At 43.2% G+C, this 22,325-nt stretch overlaps 1 long non-coding RNA gene across 1 annotated transcript; it reads right to left on the bottom strand.

Moving 5' to 3' along the window:
* Positions 1–7,655: 7,655 nt before the first annotated feature.
* Positions 7,656–14,141, bottom strand: LOC138843624 (uncharacterized). Its single transcript, XR_011378577.1, has 2 exons — positions 14,018–14,141; positions 7,656–8,004 (listed from the first exon to the last, which is right to left on the bottom strand). It is a non-coding gene; the product is annotated as an uncharacterized lncRNA (long non-coding RNA).
* Positions 14,142–22,325: the final 8,184 nt, after the last annotated feature.

The raw sequence follows: 22,325 nt of genomic DNA, 5'->3' as shown, positions 1-22,325 counted from the left end.
AATTCCTAAACCTGAAAAAGATACAACAGAGAAAGAGAACTATAGACTGATATCCCTGATGAACATAGATACAAAAATCCTCGACAAAATAGTAGCTAATCAAATCCAGCAACATATCAGAAAGATCATTCACTGAGACCAAGCAGGATCTGTACCTGATATGCAGGGATGGTTCACATTCACAAATTAATAAATGTAATACATCACATTAACAAACTGAAGAACAAAAACCATATGGTTATCTCAATAATGCAAAGAAAGCATTTTATGAAATAAAACATCCTTTCATGATGAAAACCTTAAGCAAATTGGGTTTGCTCAACATAATCAAGGCCATTTATGACAAACCCACAACCAGAGTCCTATTGAATGGAGAAAATCTGGAAGCAATTACCCTAAGATTTAGAACCAGACAAGGATGCTCACCCTCACCATTGCTATTTAATATAGTCCTGGAAGTTTTAGCCAGAGACACTAGACAAGAAAAAGAAATCAAAGGGATACAAATTGGAAAGGAAGAAGTCAAACTATCCCTAATTGCAGATGACATGATTCCATACATAGAGGATCCAAAAGACTCCATTGAGAGATTATTGGAATTCATGAAAGAGTTTGGTAAATTGGCAGAATATAGAATCAACATGGAAAAATCAATAGCCATTGTATACACAGACAATACCATGGCTGTGAAAGAACTTAAAAAAAAAGACTTATTGTGGGGCTCCATGGGATGCGCAGCCATGAAGCCCCCACGTCAAGGTCGGGCTGATAGCTGTTGCTGTGTCTTTATCACAAGGCAGATGTTGCTAGTTTCGGTTAGGGCAATGCTTTCCCACAGTCGGGACTTTCCAGAGGAGTTGAGAATGTTGTAAACAACAAGATGGTGCCGAGGACCGCGCGGTGAGCCTGCCTGCTGCGTGACACCTCATCTGATTGGCCCGAGGACGCATGCACACTGCGTGAACAGACAGCGGATTGGAGTGTTCCATGCATGGACTTGAGCCCGCTTGCAATTGGCCGGATTTTGTATATAAGCTGTGTGCTGAGGAAGGAGGGGGCTTTTCTTTCCACTCTCCTCCCTTCATTCTTTCTCTGTCACTGTTATTTTCTTATTAAAAGTCTACTGAAGATCGATAAGCTGCGAGCAGTGTCGTTCCTTTGTGGGCAAGGGAGTGACAACTTATTTTATTTATTTGAAAGACAGAGTTACAGGAGAGGTAGAGACAGGAAGAGAGGTCTTCCATTTGCTGGTTCACTCCGCAGATGGCCACAATGGCCAGAGCTACACTGATCTGAAGCCAGGAGCCAGGAGCTTCTTCCAGATGTCCCACATGGGTGCAGGGCCCCAAGGACTTGTGTCATCTTCTACTGCTTTCCCAGGCCATAGCAGAGAGCTGGATTGGAAGAGGGACAGCCGGGACTAGAACTAGTGTCCATATGGGATGCCGGTGTTTCAGGTCAGGGCTTTAACCCACTGTACCACAGCACCAGCCCTGAAAGAACTTTTATGATCATTTCCATTCACAATAGCCCCAAAAATAATTAAATATCTTGAAATAAATTTAACCAAGGATGTCAAAAATCTTTACAATGACAATTAGAAACACTAAAGAAAGAATAAAAGACATTTAGAAATAGAAAAATCTTCCATGTTCATGAGTTGGAAGAATCAATATCATCAAAATGTCCATACTACTGAAAGTAATTTACAGATTCAATGAGATCTCAATTAAAATACCAAGGACATTCTTCTCAGATCTGGAAAAAATGATGCTAAAATTCATATGGAAAACACAAAAGATCCCGAATAGCTAAAGCAATCTTATAAACAAAAACTAAGCCGGAGGCATCACAATACCTGATTTCAAGACATACTATAGGGCAGTTGTAATCAAAACAGCCTGGTACTGATTAAAAAAAAAAAAAAGATGGATAGACCAATGGAACAGATAGAAACTCCAGAAATCAATCAACACATCTACAACCAACTAATCTTTGATGAAGGAGCTAAAATCAATCCCTGGAACAAGGACAATCTCTTCAACAAATGCTGCTGTGAAAACTTGATCTCCTCATGTGGAAGTGTGAAACTAGACCCCTACATTACACCTTACACAAAATTCACTCAAAATGGATCAAAGACCTAAATCTATGACCCGATCCCATCAAATTACTAGAGAACATTGGGGAAACTCTGCAAGACATTGACATAGGAAAAGACTTGTTGGAAAAGACCCTGGAAGGACAAGTAACCAAAGCCAAAATTGACAAATAGGATTACATCAACTGAGAAGCTTCGGCACTGCAAAAGAAACATTCAGCAAAGTGAAGAGGCAACTGACAGAATGGGAGGAAATATTTGCAAACTATGCAACTGATAAAGAATTAGTATCCAGAACCTGTAAAGAGCTTAAGAAACTCAACAACAACAAAACAAAGAATCCAGTTAAGAAATGGGCAAAGGACTTGAACAGGCATTTTTTAAGAGAGGAAATTCAAATGGTGAACAGACACTAGAACAAATGCTCAGAATCACTAGCCATTAGGGAAATGCAAATCAAAAGCACAATGAAGTTTCACCTCATTCCAGTTAGAATGACTCTTATACAGAAATCAACTAACAACAATCCTGGTGAGGATGTGGGGGAAAATGTGGCCTAATCCATTGTTCGTGGGAATGTAAACTGGTGCAGCCACTGTCAAAGACAGTATGCAGATACCTCAGAAATCTGAATACAGACCTATCATATGATACAGCCATCCCACTCCTGGGAATTTACCCAAACCAAAAGAAATCAGCATATGAATGTGTTATCTCTACCCCTATGTTCATTGCAGCACAATAACTAAGATATAAATCAACCCACATGTCCATCAACTGTTGACTAGATAAAGAAATTGTGGTATATATACACTATGGAATACTTATTCAACTGTAAAAAAAAATGAAATCTAGTCTTTTCCAACAAAAGGGATGCAACTAAAAACCATTATACTTAGTGAAATGAGCCAGTCACAAAAGTAGATACCATATGTTTTCCCTGGTCTGTGGTAACTAATAGAGTACCTAAAATGTAATGTATTGGAGAGAAATGAACACTTGAAGATTCCATGATTGTTTACATTGTCTCTTTTGTTGAGAAACAGTGTTTTTTGATTCATACTATTTGTTAAACTCTTTTACTTAGTATAGAGTTAAGTAAACTGAAAGTAGATCTTTGTAAAAATTGAGAGTGGGAATAGGAGTGGGAAGAAAAAGGAAGGTTGGAGTGTGGGCTAGAGGGAAGGTAGGGTAGGAAGCATCACTATGTTCCTAAATCTGCATATATGAAATACATGAAACTTGTAGAATTTAAATATATAACAGTAATAAAGAGAAAATAGCCTAAAAATAAATAAATAAGTAAATAAATAAGATTTTCTATGTGTATAAACACTAAAACAAAAAAGGTTAACAAAATATTAATTGAAGAGAAAAATAGTGTTTATAATCTATATCACCAAAAGTATTCAGTTGAGGAAAATAAGTATTTAAGTGTTTAAATAAAACAATTGCCCTGACATCCTCTTGGGAGACCCAGGTGGAGTTCCAGGCTCCTGGCTTCAACCTGACCCAATCCTGGCCACTACAGCCATCCAGGAGTGAACCAGCAGACAGGTCTCTGTCTCTTTATCACTCCCTTTCTCTCTGTAACTCTGCCTTATAATAAATAAAAATAAATCTTGAAAAAGAACAGTAAATAGTATGAGAGACCTAATCTGAGTGATGGAAATAGTCTTTAACAGATGGCTATGCAACTTGGGAGTGAACTGGTAAACAGAGAATCGCTCTCTGTCTCTCTCCCTCCTTCTCTCTCTCTCTCTGAAACTTTGGCTTTCAAATAAACTAAATCTTACAAAAAGAAATCACACTGTATCTCATAAATATGTAAAATTACAGTTAATTTAAGATTTTAAAGAATAAAGACTCTCATTTTCATGAATTAGATTTAATATTGCTAAAATGGAAATACTCCCCAAAGCTATGGATTCAATGTAATCATATTCAAATTGCAATGGCCAAGACAGCACTGTGGAACAAGTGATTAAGCCACTGACTGTGCTAACCAACATCCCGTTATGAGCTCTGGTTCAAGTCCTGGCTGCTCCACTTCAATTCAGCTCCCTGCTAATGTACCTGGGAAAGCATTGCAAAATTGCCCAAGTTCTTGGGCCTCTGCCACCTATGTAGGAGACCTGAAGTTCTAGGCTCCTGGCTTCCACCTGGCCCAGACTTTACTATTGTGGCCATTTGGGAAGTGAACCAGCAGATGGAAGATCTCTCTCTCTCTTTCTCTCTCTCTCTCTCTCTCTCTCTCCTATCTCTCTCTCTCTCTTTTTCTGTAACTCTTTCAAATAAATAAACAAATCATTTTAAAAATAATCAAAAGTAAAACTTCAATGGACTTTTTTTAATAGAAATTGAAAAGCCAATACTTAAACACAAATGGAATTACAAAGGCCCAAATAGCCGAAAGAATTTGAAAATAAAAGCAAAGTTCAAGAACTTAATGCCAATTTTAAAACTTATTACAGGGGCCAGTACTGTGGCGCAGCAGGTTAACACCCTGGCCTGAAGCGCTGGCATCCCATATATGCGCTGGTTCTAGTCCCGGCTGCTCCTCTTCCAATCCAGCTCTCTGCTATGGCCTGGGAAAGCAGTAGAAGATGGCCCTAGACCTTGAGCCCCTGAACCCTCGTGGGAGACCTGGAAGAAGCTTCTGGCTCCTGGCAACGGATTGACGGATTGACGCAGCTCCAGCCGTTGTGGCCAATTGGGGAGTGAACCAGCAGATGGAAGACCTCTCTCTCTGTCTCTGCCTCTCTCTGTAACTCTGTCTTTCAAATAAATAAAATAAATCTTTAAAAAAATAAAACTTATTACAAAGCTATAGTAATCCAAACTCTGATTAGCATAAGGATGGACATTGGTCAATGGAATAAAATTTATAATTCAGAGTAAAACAAAATACATATAGCTATTTGATTTTTTAAATATTTACTTATTAATTTTCATCTGCTTGGAAGATACAGCCTGAAAGAGAGAGATATCTTCCATCTACTGGTTCATTCCCAAATGCCTTCAACAGACAGGGTTGGACCGGACCAAACTCAGGAGCCTGGAACTCCACTCAGATTTCCTGTGCAGGGGACGATGCTGTGGCATAGTGGGTAAAGCTGCCACTTACAGTGCCAACATCCCATGTGGGCGCTGGTTTGAATCCCAGATGCTCCATTTCCAATCCAGCTCTCTGCTATGACCTGGAAAAACAGTGGAAGTTGTCCAAGTCCTTGGGCCCCTGCACCTGCGTGGGAGACCTGGAGGAAGCCCCAGGCTCTTGGCTTAGGATCAGCCCAGCTCCAGCATTGCAGCCAATTGGGGAGTGAACCAGCGGATGGAAGACCTCTCTGCCTGTCCTCTCTGTGTAACTCTGATTTTCAAATAAATAAATAAAATCTTAAAAAATATATTTCCCATGTTGGGGGCAGGGGCCCCCACTGAAGCCATCTGCCATTTTCCAGGCTGCATTGGTAGAATGCTGGAATGGAAGCAGAGTAGCTGGAACTTGAACCAGCACTCTGGTACAGGGTGCAGGTGTCCTCAGGAGCAGCCTACACTGCTGCACCACAGCCCCTACCCCTGACTGTTTAATTTTTGACAAGAATGCCAAGACTATTGGATGCGGAAAGAATGGCGTCTTCAACAAATGTTGCTGGAGTAACAGGATGACCGCATGCTTCACATGATACAAAAATGTAACGCAAAAGGAATCAGTGACATAAATGTAAGAGTTAAAACCATAAGACTATTATGAGGAGACATAGGAGCAAGTCTTCACAGTCTTGGATTTGGCAATGAATGTTCAGAAATGGCATGCATTAGCAACAAGAGAAAAATAAGTAAATTGGACCTAGTCAAAATTAAGTTTAATGCACCAAAAATAATTCTCAGGAAAGTGAGAAGATAATACACAGATCATATTTGCAAATCCTATATCTAACAAAGACTTGGCACATACAACATAAACACAGAATTGCCATATGACCCAGTAATGTCACTCATAGATATATCCAAGGGAAATGAAAGCATAAAGACCTCACAGAAACCTATACAAAAATGTTTACAGCAGTTTTATTCATAATAATCAGCAGTAAAAACACTTGCATCAATGTAATGAATGGATAAACCAACTGTGGTATATATATACAGTATATATATGTGTATATATATATATATATATACACACACAATGCATTCACCAATAAATGCTAAAGCATGGATGTACCTCAAAACCTTATGCCAAGTAAAAGAATCCAGATTCAAAAAGTCACATATCATATAATTTCCTTTATAGGAAGTATCTGCACTGAGCAAATCCATAGGGAAATTAGTGATTGCGGGGGGTGGGGATGGGAGGATGGGGAAGGATTACTTAATGGTTACAGAATGTTCTTCTGGGAGAATGACAAAGTTTTGAAACTAAAGAGAAGCAATAGTTGCACAACATTGTGAATGTAGTAAATGCTACTTACTCTGCATTTTAAAGGTTAATTTTGTTATGTGAATTTTATCTTAAAAAGGATAACTATGCTTAATAAAAATGTGTTCAAATACATTGTTAAGTAAAGAAATAAAATTATAGGCAATGTTTATGGCTACATACAAATATATATTTGTATATATGGTCTAATTTGTATAAAAGAAAAATTACATTTATAAATATCCTTGTACATGCATAAAAACTGTGGTAAGACACACATCAGTTTGAGATGCGACTACTTTGAACAGCTCTTGTCTTGACTGTTGAAGAACAGTTTTTTTTTTCCTTTTTTCATACTATTTGTTGAACTTTTTACCTAATATTGAGTTAATCTTATTTGTATAAAGTGAATTGAAAATAGATTTTAGTAAAAAATGAGAATGGGAATAGGAGAGGGAGGAAGAAGAAGGGTGGGACTGTAGGTGGGAGGGCAAGTACGGTGGGAAGAATCATTATGTTCCTAAAGTTGTAATTATGAAATGCTTGAAGTTTGTATTCCTTAAGTAAAAGGTTTCTGGGGCGACATATTGTCAACTGGAAGTAAAATAAATTTAGAATTTAAATTTAAAAATGAAAACATTAAAAAATATATACACATTGGCAGCCAGCGCTGTGGCACAGGGGGTAAAGCCCTGGCCTGAAGCGCCAGCGTCCCATATGGCTGCTGGTTCTAGTCCCAGCTACTCCTCTTCTGATCCAGCTCTCTCTATGACCTGGGAAAGCAGTAGAAGATGGCCCAAGTCCTTGAGCCCCTGCACCCACGTGGGAGACCTGGAGGAAGCTCCTGGCTCCTGGCTTCAGATCGGTGCAGCTCCAGCTGTTGCGGCCATCTGCGGAGTAAACCAGCGGATGGAAGACCTCTCTCTCTGTCTCTACCTCTCTCTGTAACTGTCTTTCAAATGAATAAAATAAGTCTTTAAAAAATACATATATATATATATATATATGAAACTGAGAATATGGCTAACTCCAGGTTTATGGAAATATGAATAGAATCAACAGAGCATTTTAATTTTTATATTAAATTTCTTACTGCTTAATAGTTTGCAAGTATTTCATTATAATAGAAAAATATAGCAAGTCAAATTTTCTTTTATTAGAAGCCAATCATAAGTGGGAATATTTTAATTTTAATCAAATTATAGTTGTAGACAAAAACAGGTTTATTCTTCCAAGATAACTTGATGTTAGAAAGATTTGAGGACAGACATTTGACACAGCAGTTAGGGTGCTGCTTGAGGTAACTGCATCCCGCATCACAGGGCCTGCCTTGAGCCCTGGCTCTGCCAGTTCTGATCGAGCTTCCTGCGAATGCATGCTTGGGAGGCAGCAGAGGATGGCTCCAGTACTTGGATCCCTGCTACGCAGGTGGGAAGTCTCGGTGGAATCTGTGGCTCCTGGCTTTGGCCTAGTCCATCCCCAGCTGTTGCAGACATTTGAAGAGTGAATCAGTGGATAGATCTCTCTCTCTCTCTCTCTCTTCCCCCACCTCCCACCCCACCACCCTGCTTTCCAAATAAATAAAAATAGATAAATTTAAAAAATTTAAATAAAATGTTTGCAAAAATAAGTTTATGAAAAGAAGGGGTAAATCCATGAAAATTTTTAAGTGGAGATAGATGAAGAGATGCCAACACTAGCAGTTAATTTGACTACTATCATTAACAGCTTTATTTAAGAGACACAAAAACAAAGAGGAAAAGAGGTAAGTGCTGCACATCATTTTGCAGTTAGCTGTTATGGCTATTATTTTTATAATGTTAAAAACAATCTTGTAAAATAGTATTATTCCTCTTTTTGCAGTGGAGGGAACCAAAAATAGAGAAAATTCATCTGACATGTACTTCTAGCTCTAGATGTAATGCTCTTTTTCCTTGTGTAAATCTAGTAGCATATTCACTTCCCTCCAGATGGACAGTCACAAGTTGCCAACTTCCCATGATCTGAATGAGTCAGGACTTGGTTGCCAAAAACTGGAAAAATAACAACTGACAACCATGTCTGAAGAGAATGCGGAAAAACAGAAATAAAATGCATCTTATTTTCACCAGAAGTGAAGCTAAGACCTCCTTTGTGTGATCAAAGCTAATTAATTCAACTGGAATAATATTTTATTCATAATAAAGGCTGGAGAAAATGACCTTTTGGGTCCAGCATGGTTACACAGCCAGTAAAGTTGCCACCTGCAGCACCGGCATCCCATATGGGCACCTGTTCATGTCCCAGCAGCTCCACTTCCGACCCAGCTCCTTACTAATGGTCTGGGAAAAGCAGTGGAGGATGGCATGGGAGATCTTGCAGAAGCTTCTGGCTCCTCAATTCGACCTGGCCAAGCCCTGGCTGTTGTGGCTGTCTGGGGAGTGAGTCAGTGCATGGAAGATCTCTCTTTCTCTGAGTCTCTCCTTCTCTCTGTAACTCTGACTTTGAAATAAATAAATAGCAGAGCCCAGGTTGGGGTCACTGCTGCTCTGCTTTCAATCCAGCTCCCTGCTAATCTGCCTGGGAAACAACGGAAGACAGCGAGTGCCTGGGCCCCTGCCACTCCCGTGAGGGATCCAGATGGGAGTTCCTGGTTCCTGGCTTCTGCCTGAACCACGTCTGTGCATTGCAGCCATGTGGGGAGTGAACCCGCTGACAGAAGCTCTCTCTTTTTCCCTTTCTCTCTCTCTCTCTAATTCTGCCTTTCAAATAAATAAATATTTTTAAAGGAAATAAATAAAAAGAATAAAATTCAAAGGTAATCTGATAATGCATTAGAAAATCAGTAAGATTTTGAAAATAGAAAACTCTTTGAGTTGGACTGGTTCTGCGGCGCAGCTGTTTAAGCTGCTGCCAGCGATACGGGAGCCCATATCAGAGCGCTGGATCAAGTCCCAGCTGCTCCACTTCCTATCCAGCACCCTCCTAATGTGCTTGGGAGGGCAGAGGAAGATGGTCCAAGTCCTTAGGCCCCTGCCACCAATGTGGGAGAGCCACATGAACTCCTGGCTCCTGGCTTTGGCCTGATTAGGCCCCGATCATCACAGCCATTTGGGAAGTGAATCAGCAGATGGAAGATCTGTTTGTCTCCTTCTCTCCTTCTCTCTGTCACTCTGCCTTTCAAAAAACATTAATCTTAAAAAAAAAACCTGTAAATAAAATAGTATTATTGCTACAAAAATTTTAGTTGTGAAAGTAAGAAAACCAGGGGCCGGCACTGTGGCTCAGTGGGTTAACGCCCTGGCCTGAAGCGCTGGCATTCCATATGGGTGTCGGTTCGAGACTTGGCTGCTCCACTTCTGATCCAGCTCTCTGCTGTGGCCTGGGAAAGCAGTAGAAGATGGCCCAAGTCCTTGGGTCCCTGCATCCGCATGGGAAACCTAGAAGAAGTTCCTGGCTCCTGGCTTCAGATCGACCCAGCTCTGGCCATTGCGGCCAACTGGGGAGTGAACCATTGGATGGAAGACCTCTCTCTCTCTCTGCCTCTCCTCTCTCTGTGTAACTCTGACTTTCAAATAAATAAATAAAGCTTTTTTTAAAAAAAAGTAATAATATGTAATTATAGTCTATCATTTCTTTGACCAATTCTCATATATATGTAATCATATAAACATTTATATAAATATTATTTAAATAGATTTATTTAAATAAAAATAGTACTAAAATAATAATGTTAGGTGAGAAGCAGGAAAGTGGGGATTGTGAAAGAGAACCAAATGTTTATCCTCCATAAAATCACCAATAATGTCTAAAGTTAATGAGAAAAAAGATAAACATCATTTTAAAATAATGCAAGATAAATACAAGAAAACTAAAAAATGCTTGCCTTTGGGTACTAAGGGGTGTGACAAGAGAGGGAACAGAAATTGCTATTTTCCATTATAAGTCTTCCAGTATTATCTGATTTTTTTAATTGCTTAAATTACTTTGATGAGCTTTTAAAAGCAACAGTTTAATAATGAGCAAAACAGATTTACAGACTTTGTGTAGTCAAAAAAAAAAAAAGTGATGGTGAGGGACAGAATGGTGGATGCTGGTCTTTAGCCCCTTCATGAGCAAAACTGACTACACCTTCAAAAGAACAGATAATCATCTCATTGTCTTAGAGTAAGAAAAATAATTGAGGGGCCAGCGCTGTGGCATAGCGGGTAAAGCCGCCAACTGCAGTGCCAGCATCCCATATGGACGCCAGTTTGAGTCCTGGCTGCTCCACTTCTGATCTAGCTCTCTGCTGTGCCTGGGAAAGCAGTAGAAGGCGGCCCAAGTGCTTGGGCCCCTGCATCTATGTGGGAGACCTGGAAGAAGCTTCTGGCTCCTGGCTTTGGATCAGCACAGCTCTGGCCGTTGTGACCATCTGGGGAGTGAACCAGCGGATGGAAGACCTTTCATTCTCTCTGTCTCTCTGCCTCTCCTTCTCCCTCTGTGTAACACTCTGCCTTTCAAATAAATAAAATAAATCTTTAAAAAGAAAAATAAAAATAATTGAAAGCATTTCAAGTCATTCTCTAAGTTTAAAATAATTTTAATAATCAAATCAGACAACCAAAAATCAAAATCAACATGTGAAATATCAAATAAAATACATAGCATAGTAAGAGAAATATGTCACAGCATGCCAAATAATCATCTTTCTGGCATTGAAGTCTTCTCATATCTGTAAAATAATCCAACTTACAAAACAAAGCTCTTCAATGGCTGGCATTGTGCAGTGCACTCAGCCATTGTTTGGAACACCTGCATCCTACATCAGAGGGCAGGATAGAGTCCCAGCTGCTCCACTTCCTTTTTTTTATTTTAAGATTTATTTATTTATTTGAAAGGCAGAGTTACAGATAGGCAGAGTCAGAGAGAGAGAGAGAGAGAGAAAGTCTTCCATCCTCTGGTTCACTCCCTAAATGGCTGCAATGGCCAGAGCTGTGCTGATCCGAAGCCAGGAGCCAGGAGCTTCTTCTAGGTCTCCCATGCGGGTGCAGGGGCCCAAGAACTTAGGCCATTTTCTACTGCTTTCCCAGGCCATAGCAGAGGGCTGGATTGGAAGTGGAGCAGCTGGGACTCAAACCTGTGTCCCTACGGGATGCTGGCCCTGCAGATGGCAGCTTTACCCGCTACACCACAGCGCCGGCCCCAGCCACTCCACTTCCACTCCAGCTGCTTGCTAATGCACCTGGGAAGGAAGCAGGTGATGGTGCAAGTACTTGAATCCCTGCCGCCTATGTGGGAGACCTGGGTGGAGTTGGAGTTTCTGGCTTCTGTCTTCAGCCTGGCCTGACCTGAACTGCTGCAGCCACTAGGAAGTGAACCAGCAGATGAAAAACCTCTCTCCTTCCGTAGCTGTCTCTGTCTTTATCTGCCTTTTAAATAAAGTGAAGATAAATACTTTAGTGACTGTTGATTTTTTTCAAAGATATACTTAATAGGCTGGCACCGCAGCTCACTTGGCTAATCCTCTGCCTGCAGCGCCAGCACCCCGAGTTCTAGTCCTGGTTGGGGTGCTGGATTCTGTCCCGGTTGCTCCTCTTGCAGTCCAGCTCTCTGCTGTGGGCCATGAGTGCAGTGGAGGATGGCCCAAGTGCTTGGGCCCTGCACCCGCATGGGAGACCAGGAGGAAGCACCTGGCTCCTGGCTTTGGATCAGCACAGCGCATTGGCCGTAGCAGCCACCTTGGGGGGTGAACCAACGGAAGGAAGACCTTTCTCTCTGTCTCTCTGTCTCTCTCTCTCTCACTGTCTAACTCTGCCTGGGATGCCAGCATCCCATAGGAGCACAGGTTCAAGTCCTGGCTATTCCACTTCCTGTCCAGCTCCCTGCTAATGCAAGGGGAAAGCAACGGATGATGGCTCAAGTGCTTGGGTCCCTGCTAACCACATGAGAGTCCCAGATGGAGTTCCAAGCTTCTGGCTTTGGCCAGCCCTTGCAGCCATTTGGGGAGTGAACCAGTGGATAGAAGATCTCTCTCCCTCTCTCTCCATAAGTCTACCCTTTAAATAAATAAATAAATAAATTGAAAGAAGAAATAGAAAAGAGAGAGAAACTTAATGTCTAGGAGCAGGCTTTGTGCCGAGTGGTTAAAGCATCAGTGAGGATGCCCAGGCCCCCTATCAGAGTACTTGGTTTAATAATGCAGACCCCGGCTCAAGCGGTTGGGTTCCTGCCACCCACACAGGAGATCTGGAATGAGTCCCCGGCTCCTGGCTTCAGACACAGCAGGGGGCTGTTGCATGCATTTGGGGAGTGAAATGTGGATGAGATCTCTCCCACTCTCATTCTCTGCATTTGAAATAAACATCATCTAAGAGATTATTTCGAACACTGGGAAGACCGAATGGTTGAAATTATGACTGATCAAAGTAGTGGCAAACAGAGGGGCTTTGCTTTTGTAACTGACAATCGTGACTCTGTGGAAAAGGTTGTCATTTAGGAATCCCGTACTATGATTGGCCACAATTGTGGGGGCAGGAAAACCCTGTCGAAGCAACAGATGGTCACTGCTTCACCCAGCCAGAGGCCAAGTGGTTCTGGAACTTTGGTGGTGGCCATGGGAGTGGTTCTTGTGGCCATGGAGACTTCGTGCATGTGGGAAACTTCAGCAGTCACTGTGGCTCTGTTGTTGTGGCTTTGATGGCAGTGGGGATGCTTACAAAGGGATTTGGCAATGACCACAGCCTGGTCTCCCACACAGGTGCAGGGGCCCAAAGACTTGGGCCATCCTCCACTGCTTTCCCAGGCCATAGCAGAGAGCTGGATTGGAAGTGGAGCAGCCGGGACTCGATAATGATTTTGGTAGTTACAATAGTCAATCTTCAAGCTTTGGACCCATGAAGAGAGGAAACTTTGGATGCAGAAACTCTGGTTCCTGTGGTACTGAGGCCAATTTTCTGCCACAGTGGCCACATCCATTCCAGCAGCAGCAGCAGTAGCTGTTGACAGTGGCAGAAGGTTTTAATTAACGCCAGGAAACAGAACTGAGCAGACGAAAATGCCAAAGAAGTGACAGTGAGGCTGCAGGCTACAGCAGATGTGTGAACTTAGACAAGCACGGCGGTGGCAGGGCCTGCATGCTGCAAAGAAGATGATGCTTTGGGCAACACCCATATGCAAGGGCCCAAACCTTGGAGACTGTATTTGCGACTGATTGTATAAGCGGTTAGCTCAATGTCCGTTATACAGAAAGCGTACAGCATTCCAGTAAAGTATCTTAAAGGAGATTATTATTTTGCACCCATGCTGTTGATTGCTAAGTATAATAGTCTGAACAGGATACTGAATCAATCTGTTTTGAGAGAGACAGAGAATCCATACCAGCTAGCTCAGCCAGTGCCTAGCTAATCATTAGTCCTCAAACAAAAAATACAGCGTGAGGAAGCAGTTGATGCTAAGTTGTTTAGCTGTAGATAAAAGCCGTAAAAGAGCCTGAGCAGGATTATGAAGACAAAGCAAGGAGTTAAGTCCCTTCTCACCGTAGATTCCGTCCAGCCATGCAGCCCAGCGCTCCGCAGCCTGTTTCGCTGTCATCCTTTTCTCTCCATTTCCACATCAGGTGGCTCCTCCTGCCCGCCCCAGCCCTGGGCAGCTGCCTCACTTCTAGTGCAGCATAAAAGGAATTCCTATCAGCGCTGTAACATTTGTCACCCGTTACGCACCCTAGTGGTGAGAGCTGGAATAGCAACTGAGCCCAGTGTTGTGGCACAGTGGGTTAAGCCACCACTTGTGATGCTGCCATCGTATATGAGCACTGGTTTGAATCTCAGCTGCTCCACTTGTGGTCCAGCTCCTGTTAATGTGCCCGCCAGGCTCCTGGCTTCGGCCTGGCCCAGCGCAGCAGATGGGAGGCGCTCTCTCGCTTCTCCCTCTCTCTTTCTGCTTCTGCCTCTCTGTAATTCTGCCTTTCAAATAAATAAATAGATCTTTTTAAAAAATACTACATCCTGTTCTAAGCTTTCTGATTTTTAAGCTGCTTGATTGTCACACACGGCTATGAAATGCGAAGTTTACATAGTGTGTCCAACGTCTAACACTCAGCGTGGGACAGAGTCTAATTCTGTTCCAGGGCCGTCTGTCTGCTCCCGAAGGCGTGTTCCTGACTGCTGCACACTAATCATCCATTTGGGCGATGCTGGTGGCAGAGGAGTTTTCATAACATTAATAAATAGATTTCCCGTTCAGATATTCACTTAAATATTAAAGTCTGAAAAAAAATATCATTCTGTAATGCATTTTTTCCCTTCTCTAGAAACTGTGGGTGACGTAGAGGTTTAGACGCCGTTGATAAACTGCGCCGGTCTTCATTTCTTTTTTCTACGTGCTGTCACTAGAAGTCTGAGCAGCAGATCCTACAATCGCACTGAAGCTAGGGAAGCACGCCCTCTAGTGGTCCCTTACTACATTGACAGCTGGAAGCCGCAGCCATGCTAAGGGCTTCATTGTGCTGGTTTAAGTGCGGGGCAGAGCACAATCGTAACAAAGAGAATACTGAAGAGCAAACAAACAAAAAAAAAAATCCGTAATGGGTCTCAGTGCTTCGCTTTCTTAACTAAGAAGATGATATCATTAGATTGATGGTGCTGAGGGGCCGGCGCTGTGGCGTAGCAGGTGAAGCCACGTGCCGGCATCCCGTAAGGGCCCCTGTTTAAGTCCCAGCTGTTCGCTTCCGAGCCAGTTCAGCCACTGCGCCACAGGCCGGCCCCTATACCCATCTCTATGTCTTCCACAGGGGGACTTCAGTAACAATCCTAGCAAAAACTTGAAATAAATGCCGTACTATTAGCTTGCTGTGAAATCCATCACAAGCTTATGCATCCCCTGGCTTAAGGACCCACCAGTAAATAAAACGCTTCCTTTTTTCCTTTATCAATAGAGCATGTGATTGATGGGGGGGCCTTTGGCTAAGAACCCCCCCATCACACAGCATATGTATTTCCTTTATGTACAGTTAAGAGGCAATAAAATAAATGTTTTTAAAGCCCACTCCTCCCCCCCCCAAAAAAACTACACCAAAACGTGAGCAAATGAGCAAAGTGCCATGTAACCTTAGCCATTTATAATTAAAATGAGACAGTAAGCTACCAACTTCACCTCGACAGTCCTACACAACACCCAGTGCTCCTTCCTGGGCCACAGGGTCCATGCAACAGAGCAAGGTGGTCTGCACCGCTGCTTGCCTGGTCCCCTCATACTGACCAACGGTGGAGCACAGAAACGGGATGGTTTTTGCCACAGCTCTGCCAAGCACATGAGGAATATTTAAGTCGTGTAGCTAGGGGCCGCCCAACTAAGACTGTGTAAAAGATGTGCAAGCTTACTGGTCCCGGTCTCTCTTCACTGAAATCACGGAAGTGTCAACAAGTACTTAATGAGCATCTACAATCCAGAAAGTTCATGGGAAGTACCACAGGAGATAAAAACGCACACGTGGTCCTAACATCCAAAGAATTTATGAACTCATGAGGAAGAGAATTTCAGCAGCAACCCAAACAAAAAGAGAGATCATCTTTCAGGACAGGCAAATGTTTCATGAAGTAGAAGTTGAGTTAGCCTTGTGCAACGGGAAGGCTCTCCACAGGCAGGCAGGCAAAGAGGGGAAGGTATTGTAGGCAGAGGGAATAGGAGCAAGTGCCCAGTACTCAAGTACCCAGTACTCAAGCGCCCAGTACTCAAGGTATCTGAAGGATGACTAGAACTCTAGTGGAGCCGTCTGTGAGTGAAAGGGCAAACAGAGATTATGATGTAATCACATATGTTTTAAAGATTTATTTGTGTATATATATATGTGTATATATATATATATATATGTCAGAGGGGAGCAGAGAGAGGAGGAGGGAAGTCTCCCATCCACTGGTTCACTCGCCAGATGGCTGCAACTGTCAAGGGCTGGGCCAGGCTGAAGCAAGGAGCCAGGCACTTCTTCCAGGTCTCCCACACAGGTACAGGGGACAAACACTTGGGCTGTCTTCCACTGCCTTACCAGGTGCATAAGCAAGGAGCCAGATCAGAAGTGCAGCAACTGGGACTCGAACTGGCATTCATATGGGACACCGGCGGAGCTGACGGCAGTTTAACTCGCTGTGCAATCAGGTTTTGTGTTTATTCTGAAAGCATAGAAGAATTATTAAAGGGAATAAGTAGGGGAGTAAGGAATATGAGAGGTGCCTTGTTTCAGAACTTTATCTGGTGGCACCGTGTAAGCTGAGTTGGAGCTAAGAGAGCTAGAGGCAAGCTGACTCCCAGAAGGGTATTAGAATGAGGACTTGGGGAGTCACGCAAGTTCACATTACAGCAGCAAAGGGAGATGCCAGCTATGGATGAGGGGACTGAGCTGGGAAAGCCAGTACTGCATCTTCCCCCAGATAAACCCCGGGGTTTAAGGGGCACGTCTGTTAGTGGAGCACCTCTGGATCGCAGGGTAGCAATGAAGGGACACAGTTCCGGGAGTCACCCGGTCCCTACTGCCTTGGCTCCTTTTCTGCTACTGTAAAGAACAATCATTTGGCTCAAAGTTCTGGAAGCTGGGTAATCCAAGACCGTGGTCCCAGCACCTGGTGAGGGCCTTCATGCCGTGTCACTCTGTGGCTGAGTGAGAGTGAGACAGCAAGAGAGGCCCAAATTCACTCTCTGAACAAATCCACCACCACGGTACCACCCCACTCCAGTAACGGCATCAGTCCCTTCGTGAGCCCAGCCCTCATGATCTTCCCAGCACTCTTGTACTGGGGGTTAAGTTTCCCACACGGGAATTGTGGGACACGTCCCAGCCATGGCACCCAGCCTGGAAGGGCAAAGGGGAGGAGAATTTCAGAACATCTAGAGAACACACCCTGTTTCCTAAAACACTTACATGTATAATCAGAATATATGTACATACAGATATACATATGTATGTGACTGTACATGAGAGCACTTTGAAAATGTATGAAGGGGCTGGTGCTGTGGCACAGCAGGTAAAGCCACCACCTGCAGTGTCGGCATCCCATGTGGGTGCTGGTTCGAGATTGGGCTGCTCCACTTCTGATCCAGCTCTCTGCTGTGGCCTGGGAAAGCAGTGGAAGATGGCCCAAGTCCTCAGGCCGCTGCATCCGCGAGGGAGACCTGCAAGAAGCTCCTGGCTCCTGGCTTCAGATAGGCCCAGCTCCGGCCATTGCAGCCATTTGGGGAGTGAACAAGCAGATGGAAGACTTTCTCTCTCTGTCTCTGCCTCTCTGCAGCTCTGCATTTCAAATAAATAAATCTTAAATAAATAAATAATTTTTAAAATGTGTGAAAAATGTTTATTTTAAAAACTATGCATGGACTTCAAATTTTTTGCAACAAAATAAACTTATTTTGTAATTCCATTTCCCACAAACATTTTTTAGGTAGCCTCATGTGTTTGTGTTTGCATTTGTGTTTGTGTGTGTATTCTCGTTTCCAGGCTGTACTGAGGCATGATTGACAATAAATTGCATATATTTAGGGTATATGATGTGATGTTTTGATGTAGGTATACACAAGCTAATTATATAGACAAGCTAATTAACATATCTGTCATCTCGTGTAACCATCATTTGTGTGTATGTGTGTGGTCAGATTTGATAGCTCTCTTAGCAAATTTTAAGAATATAACACATTTTTTAATGAAACAGTTTATTTCTTTTTTAAAAAAATTATTTATTTACTTGAAACTCAGAGCTATGGGAGAGGCAGAGAGAGAGAGAGAGAGGTCTTCCATCTGATGGTTCACTCCCCAGATGGCCACAACGGCCAGAGCTGTGCCGATCCAAAGCCAGGATCCAGGAGCTTCTTCCGGGTCTCCCATGTGGGTGCAGGGGCCCAAGGACTTGGGTCATCTTCTGCTACTTTCCCAGGCCATAGCAGAGCTGGATCAAAAGTGGAGCAGTGGGGACTCAAACCGGATCCCATATAAGATGCCAGCACTGCAGGTGGCGGCTTTACCCGCTATGCCACAGTGCCGGCCCCGAATATAATACATTATTATCAACTATAGGCATCATGCTGTACCTTAGTCCCCAGCACTTGTAGCTGAAGGTTTGTACCCTTTCCCCATTATCTCCATGTTTCTTCACCTCCCATTCTATTCTCTGTTTCTGTGAGTTTGATTTGTAACTAGATTACACATGTAAATGATCTTACCTAATTTTTGTTTTTCTATGTCTTGCTTGTTTCATTTAATATAAGGTCTTCAGGGTGCATACATGTTGTTGTGAAGGGCAGAATTTCCTTCTTTTCAAGGCTGAATAGTATTCCATTGTACACACACATTTTCTGGATCCATCTGTCAACAAGCGCTTGAGTATCTCAGGGCTATTGAGAAGATTGTTACAATAAACATGAGGGCAGATAATGTTTTGAAATGGTGATTTAATCTCCTTTTGATATAAAATGAAATATAAAAGGTACTTTTATATCTAAAACTTCACAGAAAATTGAATTAAAGGATAGGGTTTTTTTGATGCAATTGTTTTTCAATCCATGCACAGTGTGTTCATAATATGTGCTTTTCATTAACACTTCTAAGCCCCATCATATACCCAGTGGGGAGAGTGCTGGGTCATACGGTAGTTCTAGCTTAATTGTCTGAGGATCTCCGTTCAGTTATGCATGGTGGCTGTACCAATCTAGTTTCCTAACAGCATATAAGAGCTCCTTTTCTCCACGTCCTTGCCAACATCGTCATCATTTGAGTTTCTGGCACTTGCTGTTCTAACAAGCATGAGGAGGTACCTCATAGGATTTTGATTTGCATTTCCCTGATGATTAGTGATATTGAGCATCATTTTATATCCTATTGGCCATTTAGAAAAACGTCTATTCAGGTTGTTTTATATGATTAAAATGAGATGATCAAAGTGTGATGTCATGACTCACGTGCATTATTTCCATGGAATGAGGAGTTTTTTGTTTGTTTTTTTCCTGTTTGACAATGCTTCAAGTGGAGAATTGGAAGAACTTATCTCAGAAACACACCTGCTAGGAGATAACTGACCACATAGTAAGAATCAATTTTCTTTAGAGTCTAATTATGAAAGTGTAGGTGATCAGTTGGGATGGAAGTGGGCCTCTGTGGACATAAAGTATAATCAAAAGTCAAGGCAAGGGCCGGCACCATGGCTCACTAGGCTAATCCTCCGCCTTGTGGCGCCGGCACACCGGGTTCTAGTCCCGGTCGGGGCACCGGATTCTGTCCCGGTTGCCCTTCTTCCAGGCCAGCTCTCTGCTGTGGCCCAGGAGTGCAGTGGAGGATGGCCCAAGTGCTTGGGCCCTGCACCCCATGGGAGACCAGGAGAAGCACCTGGCTCCTGCCTTCAGATAGATGCGGTATGCCGGCCACGGTGGCCATTGGAGGGTGAACCAACTGCAAAGGAAGACCTTTCTTTCTGTCTCTCTCACTGTCCACTCTGCCTGTCCAAAAAAAAAAAAAAAAAAAAGATAAAAAAGTCAAGGCATAATTTGGGGATGAACCAATGGAAGGAAGACCTTTCTCTCTGTCTCTCTCACTGTCTAACTTTATCTGTCAAATAAATAAATAAAAAGTCAAGCCATAAGGGCTAGCACTGTGACACAGTGGGTTAAGCCACCTGTAATGCCAGCAACACACATGAGTACAGGTTCAAGTCCCAGCTGCTCCACCTCCAATCCAGCTCCCTGCTAAAGTGCCTGGGAAAGCCCAAGTGCTTGGGCTCCTGCACCCATGTGGGAAACCTGCATGGAGTTCCATGCTCCTGGATTTGGCTTGGCCCAGCCCTGGCTGTTGTGGCTATCCAGGAGGTGAACCAAAAAATGGAAGATCTCCACTCTCCCTCTCTCTTCACTCTTAAGTAAATAAATAAATCTTTGAAAACAAAAAAGCAGCACAGTCTTCTGAGAGGTGCTCAGGGAAGGTACTTTGACAACAGGCCAGGTCCCTCAAGGCTGGTCCATTGTGCTGAGATTTCAGAGAATAGCGTGGAGGCAGACAGAGAAGCAGCCATGCCATAGCTTAAACTCTCAATCTGGCTGTGAAAACCTTGAGTTTCGGACCCAGCGTCGTGGCTCACTTGGTTAATCCTCCGCCTGCAGCGCCGCACCCCGGGTTCTAGTCCTGGTTGGGGCGCCGGATTCTGTCCCGGTTGCTCCTCTTCCAGTCCAGCTCTCGGCTGTGGCCCGGGAGGGCAGTGGAGGATGGCCCAGGTGCTTGGGCTCCTGCACCCACGTGGGAAACCAGGAAGAAGCACCTGGCTCCTGGCTTCGGATCAGCGCAGCGCCAGCCATAGCGGACATTTTGGGGTGGAAAGAATGGGTTTGTTTCTGACTCCATCCTGTTCCACTGGTCTGTTTATGCCAGTATCACCCTGTTTGATTACTGTAGTTTTGGCATGTAGTTTGAAATCACATGTGATGCCTGCAGTTTTGTTCTTTTGCTCAAGATTGTTTTATTTGGAGGCTTTGTGATTTCATACAGATTTTTAAACTTTTTTGGTCTACTTCTATGGAAAACATCATAGGGATTGCATTGAAGCCGTAGACTGCAAGACCCAAGCGCTTGGGTCATCTTCTACTGCTTTCCCAGGCCAAAAGTAAAGGGCTGGATCAGAAGAGGAGCAGGAAGGACACGAATTGGTGCCCATATAGGATGGCAGAGCCACAGGGGAAGACTTAGGCCACTACTCCACAGCACCAGCCCCAATGAAAATCTTTAAAAAAAAAAAACTTTCTTCTCAACGTAGGCATTTATTGATAAACTCTCTTAGAACTCCTTTGAATGCATATCATATGTTGGGTTTCTATTTTTAAGGTATTTTAAAATTTCTTCTTTGATCCTTTCTTTGACCCACTGGTTGTTCAGAAACATTTAACGTCCAAATAGCTGCAAATTTCCCAATCGTCCTATTAAATTTCTAGATTCATACCATCTTGGTAAGAAGACACTTGATACTACAAGGTTGCTTTGTTGGTTCAGAACCATGCACTGGGACCAGCATTGTGGCGTAGTGGGTAAAGCACCTGTGACATCAGCATCCCAAGGGGTACCAGTTTGTGTTCCAGCTGCTCCACTTCCAATCCAGGTCCCTGCCAATGTGCCTGGGAAAAATAGCAGAAGATGGCCCAAGTACTTGGGCCCCAGCTACCCAAGTGGGAGAGCTGGAAGAAGCTCCTGGCTCCTGGCTCCAGCCTGGCCCAGTGTGGGCTGTTGAGGTCATATGGAGTGAACCAGCAAATGGAATATCTCTGTCTCTCCTTCTCTCTCTGTAACTCTGCCTTTCAAATAAATAACAAATAATTTTTTAAAAATATTTTTATTTGAGAGGTAGAGTTACAGAGAGAGGGAGAGACAGAAAGATCTTCCATCTGCTGGTTCATTCCAAATGGCCGTAACGGACAGAGTTGGCTCAATCCGAAACCAGGAGCCAGGAGTTTCTTCTAGGTCTCCCATGTGGGCGCGCAGGCCCAAACACTTGGGCTATCTTCTACTGCTTTCCCAGGCCACAAGCAGGGAGCTGGATAGGGAGAACACCTGGGATACAAGCCAGCGCTCATTTGGGATGCTGGTGCCACAACTGGAGGCTTAGCCTGCTACGCCACAGCTCCTGCCTCTACTAAATAAATCCTTAAAGAAACAAAAAACAAAGAAAAAACTATATGCCACCGAGATCTAGTCTGAACTTCTTAAAAGACCTATTATTTGAATAAAACTAACAGAGAAGTGTCTTTTTGTTACCTACTGGCCCATTTATATTGAGTCAATTAAATTTAAAAACTAGTTTAATAAAAAAGTAAAAAATAAAAGAGACCCCA

Source organism: Oryctolagus cuniculus, chromosome 9 (genome assembly GCF_964237555.1).
Source record: "Oryctolagus cuniculus chromosome 9, mOryCun1.1, whole genome shotgun sequence".
Lineage (NCBI taxonomy): Eukaryota > Metazoa > Chordata > Mammalia > Lagomorpha > Leporidae > Oryctolagus > Oryctolagus cuniculus.
The sequence above is the reverse complement of the archived record's forward strand: the minus strand, read 5'-3'. Positions and strand labels throughout refer to the sequence as shown.